This window comes from Erinaceus europaeus, unplaced genomic scaffold (assembly GCF_950295315.1).
Source record: "Erinaceus europaeus unplaced genomic scaffold, mEriEur2.1 scaffold_671, whole genome shotgun sequence".
NCBI classification, from domain to species: domain Eukaryota; kingdom Metazoa; phylum Chordata; class Mammalia; order Eulipotyphla; family Erinaceidae; genus Erinaceus; species Erinaceus europaeus.
The window spans coordinates 31,839-38,367 of NW_026648068.1; positions in this window are offsets into that span (position 1 = coordinate 31,839).

Sequence of the window (6,529 nt, forward strand, 5' to 3'; positions counted from 1 at the left end):
GGTTAAAGTGGCCTAAAGAGAATCTTGATTCAGACATCTCCTGGAGGATGCTGGAGGGTGAGGACTCACACCAGATGTTGATCAGATATTAAGTGTAGTCAGGTGGAGGGGGGAGTATCTTGCTTAAACTAACTTTTACAAGGAAGTGCACAGATGGACTGAAGAAGTCCCCAGTTCAACTACAGTTTGGTCAAGCAAAGAATCCATCAGCTTCTCTATCAAACACTGGTTATCTGGTCCAGGCTGCAACATTAGACTTAACATGATTTTTATTGTTTAGTATTTAAAAATACAATTCCCACTTCAGCCCTTTGTGTGAAGTTTTATTTTTTAATGTTGCACAGCATGAGAACAGGCTCCTTTTTCACTAAGTGTCCTGCCATCTTCCTGCTTCATGGGTGTTTTTACAAATCCTCTGGTAGAGAAGAGGCTGGAAGTCTGGGATCTGGCTGATGTTTCTCCTCTCTTCTTCCTCCTTCTCACAAGGGCACACTCACCTAAGACAGTTTTTCAGATACCAGCTATCAGATTCTGTATTCTGTCTCATTCCTACCACAATGAATTAATTTACAATAATTCATGGCATTGCTTGTTTTTATCAATCATTTTTCACAGTATAGAGGCCTCTGTTCCAAGGTAGAGATGTAGCACCCTCTAGTGGCAGATCTATATATTTAAAAAATCACAAAGCTGGGGCCAGGCAGTGGCACATCTGGTTGAGCACACACATTAATTACAGTGCACAAGGACGCAGGTTCAAGCCCCTGGTCCCCACCGACAGGAGGAAAGCTTCACAAGTGGTGAAGCAGGGCCGCAGGTGTCTCTCTGTCTCTCTCCCTCCCTCTCCCCTCTCACTTTCTGTCTCTATCCAATATTAAATAAATAAAAATATTTTTTAAAAAATCACAAAGCTTATGTGGACATTAGGGAAATTATGTTCTTCACCATCAGGCTGGGCTTATCTTTTGACCTTAGCCCATTCACTGAAAGCTCATATTTTAAAGACTGCCAACTCCTGAGAGTTCCTGAACTTCAAAACTACAAGATAAACCAAATTTTCAAAACTGAATCCAAACTTTGGACAAAAATGGTTGTATAAAAGAAATACTAATAGACCTGTTGTTGGGAGCCTGGTGGTGGCATACCAGGTAAAGCATACACAGTACAAAGCACAAGGACCTACACAAAAATCCCGGTTTCTAGCCCCCAGGTCTCCACCTGCAGGTAGGTCACTTCCCAAAAGGTGAAGCAGATCTGCAGGTATCTATCTTTCTCTCTCCCTCTCCATCTTGCCCTACTCTCTCAATTTCTCTATGTCCTATCCAATGGGGGGAAAATTGGCCCCCAGGAGCAGTGGATTCATAGCCCTAAGTGATAGGCCCGGATGCAAAAAAAAAAAAAAAAAGACATGTTGTTTTCAGTTGGGTAATGAGGCCAGAAAGCTGAGCAAGGAGAAGGCCTGAGACAGATGTTCAGGTGTATGTATTCTCAAATTCTAGTTCAGGAACATTCTAAAATAGTATCTTTCCGTTTCTCTGAGAAATTTTAAAAATATTTAATAGGACAAAGAGAAATTGAGAGGAGAAAGGGAGCTAGACAGGGATAGACACCTGCACCACTGCTTCACCATTTATGAAGCTTCCCCGTGCAGGTGGGAACTGGGGGCTTGAATGCCAGTCCCTGCACGTTGTAACATGTGCATTCAGCCAGGTGTGCCACCACCTGACCCCTAAAACTCTCAATACAGTTTATGGATTTTTAAAAAAAATTTTTTGTAATTTTATTTTCCCTTTTGTTGCCCTTGTCTTTTTTATTGTCGTTGTAGTTATTGTTGTTGTTGTTACTGATGTCGTCATTGTTAGATAGGACAGAGAGAAATGGAGAGAGGAGGGAAAGACAGAGAGGGGGAGAGAAAGACAGACACCTGCAGACCGGCTTCACCCCCTGTGAAGCGACTCCAATGCAGGTGGGGAGCCGAGGCTCGAACCAGGATCCTTACGCCGGTTCTTATGCTTTGCGCCACGTGCGCTTAACCCGCTGCGCTACCGCCCGACTCCCAAGTTTATGGATTTTTTTAAGATTTCAAAATCAGCTGAAAAAAACTCTGCAGGTAATACTGGAAAGAAAGACACCAAATGCTGAATTACTTACATTGTTACAGATTGACAGATCAGGAGATGCTGGCCATGTTCTCAGGCCACTTGAGTAAAGCTAGGCGCCGTCACTAGTTTGCAAAGGAAAAAAAAAAAAAGCTTTAGAAGAAACACTGTGCAGACACAGAAAGTGAGACAGATTAGTTGCAATGGCTGAGTGAATCAAAATATCTATATTTTTTCAGTGCCGGGGCCTTGTATGTGAGCTTCAACTGCCACTCCTGGGCAAGATTTTTCATTTTTTATTTCAGACAGAAAGGGAGAAAAGAGAGAGACAGAGAGAGGGTGGGAGGGAGCTCAGCAATCTGTAGAGCTTGCTCCTGTAGTTGTGGCACTCTTCTGTTGAATTTGAACCTGGGGCTTCAGGCCTCGTAAGGCACAAGGTCTCCTGGGTGAGCTATCTCCTGGCCCCAAATTGTGTGTGTGTGTGTATATATATATATATGTATTAATACAGACATAGAGATTCAGCGGGGAAGCAATTACAGAAGTCAGACCTTCCACCTTCTGCATCCCACAATGACCTTGGGTCCATACTCCCAGAGGGATAAAGAATAGGAAAGCTACTGGGAGTTGGTCAGTAGCACAGCAGGTTAAGCGCAGGCAGTGCAAAGCGCAAGGACCGGAGTAAGGATCCCAGTTCAAGCCCCCATCTCCCCTCGTGCAGGGGAGTTGCTTCACAGGCAGTGAAGCAGGTCCGCAGGTGTCTCTATTTCTCTCCCCCTCTGTCTTCCCCTCCTCCCTCCATTTCTCTCTGTCCTATCTAACAACGATGATGTCAATTACAACAACAATGATAACAATAGTAAAAACAAATAAAAAGTAAAAAAAAAAAAAAAAGAATAGGAAAGCTATCAAGGGAGGGGATGGGATACAGAGTTCTGGTGAAAAGAGTATGCAGTTGTACCCTCTTATCCTATGGTTTTGTCAGTGGTTCCTTTTTATAAATAAAATAAGAGAAAAATAAAAATAAAAGAGACATAGAGAAATGGAGAGGGGAGGAAGAGATAGAGGTAGAGAGACACCTGCAGTCCTCCTTTACCACTCGTGAAGCTTTCCCCCTGCAGGTGGAGAACACAGCCTTGAACCTGGGTCCTTGTGCACTGTAATGTGTGCATTTAACCAGGTGCACCACCACCTGATCCCAAATTGTGGATATTTATACTTTATTTAGTTATCTCTAGAACTGAGAACATCTTCTTTGCAAATATATTATTCATAACTAGCATTCCTCATGTGACTCAGTATTTTTGATCTCATAAACATCCTTAAAGTTTGAAAATGTAACTTTACAGATGACAAAAGTAATATGTAATCACTAACAGTATTCAGTCTCTATATAAACTGAACATCAATATTCCCATCAAACAAGTGAAGCACACTTCAAGTTCCTTTTTGAACAAAAGCTAAAAAAAAAAACAAAAAAACACCATTTTCAGCAAAATTCTATTTAATGTTTTTTATGCAGTGCCAGGGAATGAACCCAGAGCCTCCCACATGCCAGGCATCACTGAGTGGCCTCAGTCTAATTTTTCCTTCTTTATTTTTGAGAGAGGTGAGAGGGAAAGACACTCTACCACCCATGTAGCTTCCCCACTGCAGTTCATGATACTCCCATGTGGTGTCAGCTTGAACCCAGAGGCCTGTGCATAGTAAGCCGTGTGCTTTACAGAGTGAGCTACCTGCCAGACCTCCATACATCCCTAGTAAATGACACCATAATGAGATTGAACACAATACTAGAAATGGAGATTGGCACTTCACCTGAAGTTCAACTTGAAAAGGGTTTTAAAAAACTCTTTTTGTGGGAGTTGGGCGGTAACGCAGCGGGTTAAGCGCACGTGGCGCAAAGCACAAGGACCAGCTAAGGATCTTGGTTCGAGCCCCCGGCTCCCCACCTGCATGGGAGTAGCTTCACAAGTGGTGAAGCAGGTCTGCAGGTGTCTATCTTTCTCTCCCCCTCTCTGTCTTCCCCTCCTCTCTCCATTTCTCTCTGTCCTATCCAACAACGACATCAATATTCCCCTCCTCTCTCCATTTCCCTCTGTCCTATCTAACAATGACGACATCAAAAACAACAACTACTACAACAACAATGAAAAACAGCAAAAGCAACAAAAGGGAAAATAAATATAAAAAAAAAACATCTTTTTGTAAGATGACTTACTTATTGAGGGCTTTACAAAGGTGTAATCATTTATGTTCATATTTCTCTTTTAACTTTCAAATGATAAAAGAAAAAGTTTCCCTGTTACTATTTGAAAGTACTTCTCTACCAATAACCTGGAGATAAGCTTAACTTGGATTACATGATAACCCTGTTGGATTAATAATTACAGTTTCTAAAATCCATTTCATTTTTTTAAACTTTATTTTATTTATTTATTTATTTTATAGGAGAGGAGTTGAGAGGGAGGATAAGGGGGAGAGACAGACACACACCTGAAGCCCTCCTTTACTGCTTGAAGCTTCCACTTGCAAGTGTGGACTGGGGACTTGAACCTGGGTCCTAATGCATGGTAATCAGTGCATTTAACCAGGTGCATCACCACCCAGTCCCACATTCATTTAGTTATCAAAGTGCTAGACACCTTCATATACTGCATAAAAAATTTTGGTCAGACACATGCAAATATTGTGCTGGGGAAAACCATTATCTAATCATTGTTTTCACATGATGTTCTTGTTATAATCTTTTTTATTTTTTAATGTTTTCTTTTTTTAATTTTTTATAATTTATTTTCCCTTTTGTTGCCCTTGTTTAACATTGTTGTGGTTATTGATGTTACTGTTGTTGGATAGGACAGAGAGAAATGGAGAGAGGAGAAGACAGAGAGGAGGAGAGAAAGACAGACACCTGCAGACCTACTTCACCACTTGTGACACGACTCCCCTGCAGGGGAGTCGAATTGGGATCCTTACTCCGGTCCTTGTGCTTTGCACCACGTGCGCTTAACCCGCTGTGCCACCACCCGACTCCTGTTCTTGTTATATTCTAACATCAATGCTTATTATGTTTTCTGTCTCTAACAGATAAAGATATAAGTCAAACAAATAAAATCAGGCCTGCCTCTGTTCAATGGTCATTGCTGGAAGCAACTGTATCTCTACTATAAGTACGGAGGCTTTCAAATAAAAGACATTTAAATTATTTTAGTTCTGATTGAAAAAGAAACCGAAACAACAGCGCTACTATCTTTAGTGAAATGATGCCCTAGAATCTCTCTGTTAGCCCTTGAAAACTCACTGGGGAATACAAGATTTGCCCTGCAGAGATAAACTTCATGTCCAGAGGCAGTTTCTGACTCTACCAATTGTTTGCAAACCTCTGGTATTACTCAGGAGGGGATTTATATTCAATTATTTAGTAATGACAGTTGTTCTCTGATGACAAGTGGTGATGATGGCTTTTTAAAAAGATCTATTACTGAGGGAAAACACCAGAGCATCACTTATGCACTGCCAGTGATTAACTCAGAAAAGCATGCATGCAAATATGACACTGCACCACCACAAATGGTGATGTTGGGTATATCAGGCATGGTTTCTTATGCCAACAAGTCATTGTTCTAAGTCAAATAAGTAAACTTAATTAAAAATGTTCAGACTGGTAAACAAAATAGCAATACAGACACTGACATCGAACTACATACTCAACTTGAAAGGATTAAAAACTGTTTTCATAAGATAACAGATTGAGACCATCTTCAAATGAAAGAAAGATTGGCAGATACACAGAAGAAAATTCAGAGGGTCGGAGAGATAGCACAGTGGTACCACATAAGATTTGCATAGGAGAGGTCTCAGATTCAATCCTCGAAACCACCAGAGCTCAGCAGTATTCTGGACAAAAAAAAAACAACTAGAAAGTTGGAAAATGTAAACAACAAAAAAGAAATTTATAATACATTAGATAATAGAATTTAATCATTTGAACATTTAAAAGTACACAGTTTATGTTTTAAATATAATAATTTTATTCCTAAGAAGAGCCATAACTAATATACTGCTTCTTTTCAAAATGATCTTTGAAATTGTGGACAAAAATAACTGACAATAGTTTTGGCTGATTGCACTTATATATATGGAAGGAAGTGTTTTTAACACAGTAAGCAGTTTAATCGAATTTCTAATTTTTTTCTAAATTATATTAAAAGGAAATGACAAAAAGTATACTCAGTTGAATGAAGATTACTTGTTTCACCTGTGATCAGAGTTGCTGATAGCAATAAAGTTTGCCCACTTAATGTGTTAAGCAGGTCAGTATGAGAGTTTTACAAGGCACATTGGTTGTTTTTTGTTTGTGTGTTTTTTGTTTTTCCTCCTTGGTGAAATGCTAGCATCTGAGATGGAGAAGAAGTCCCAGTATGATATAG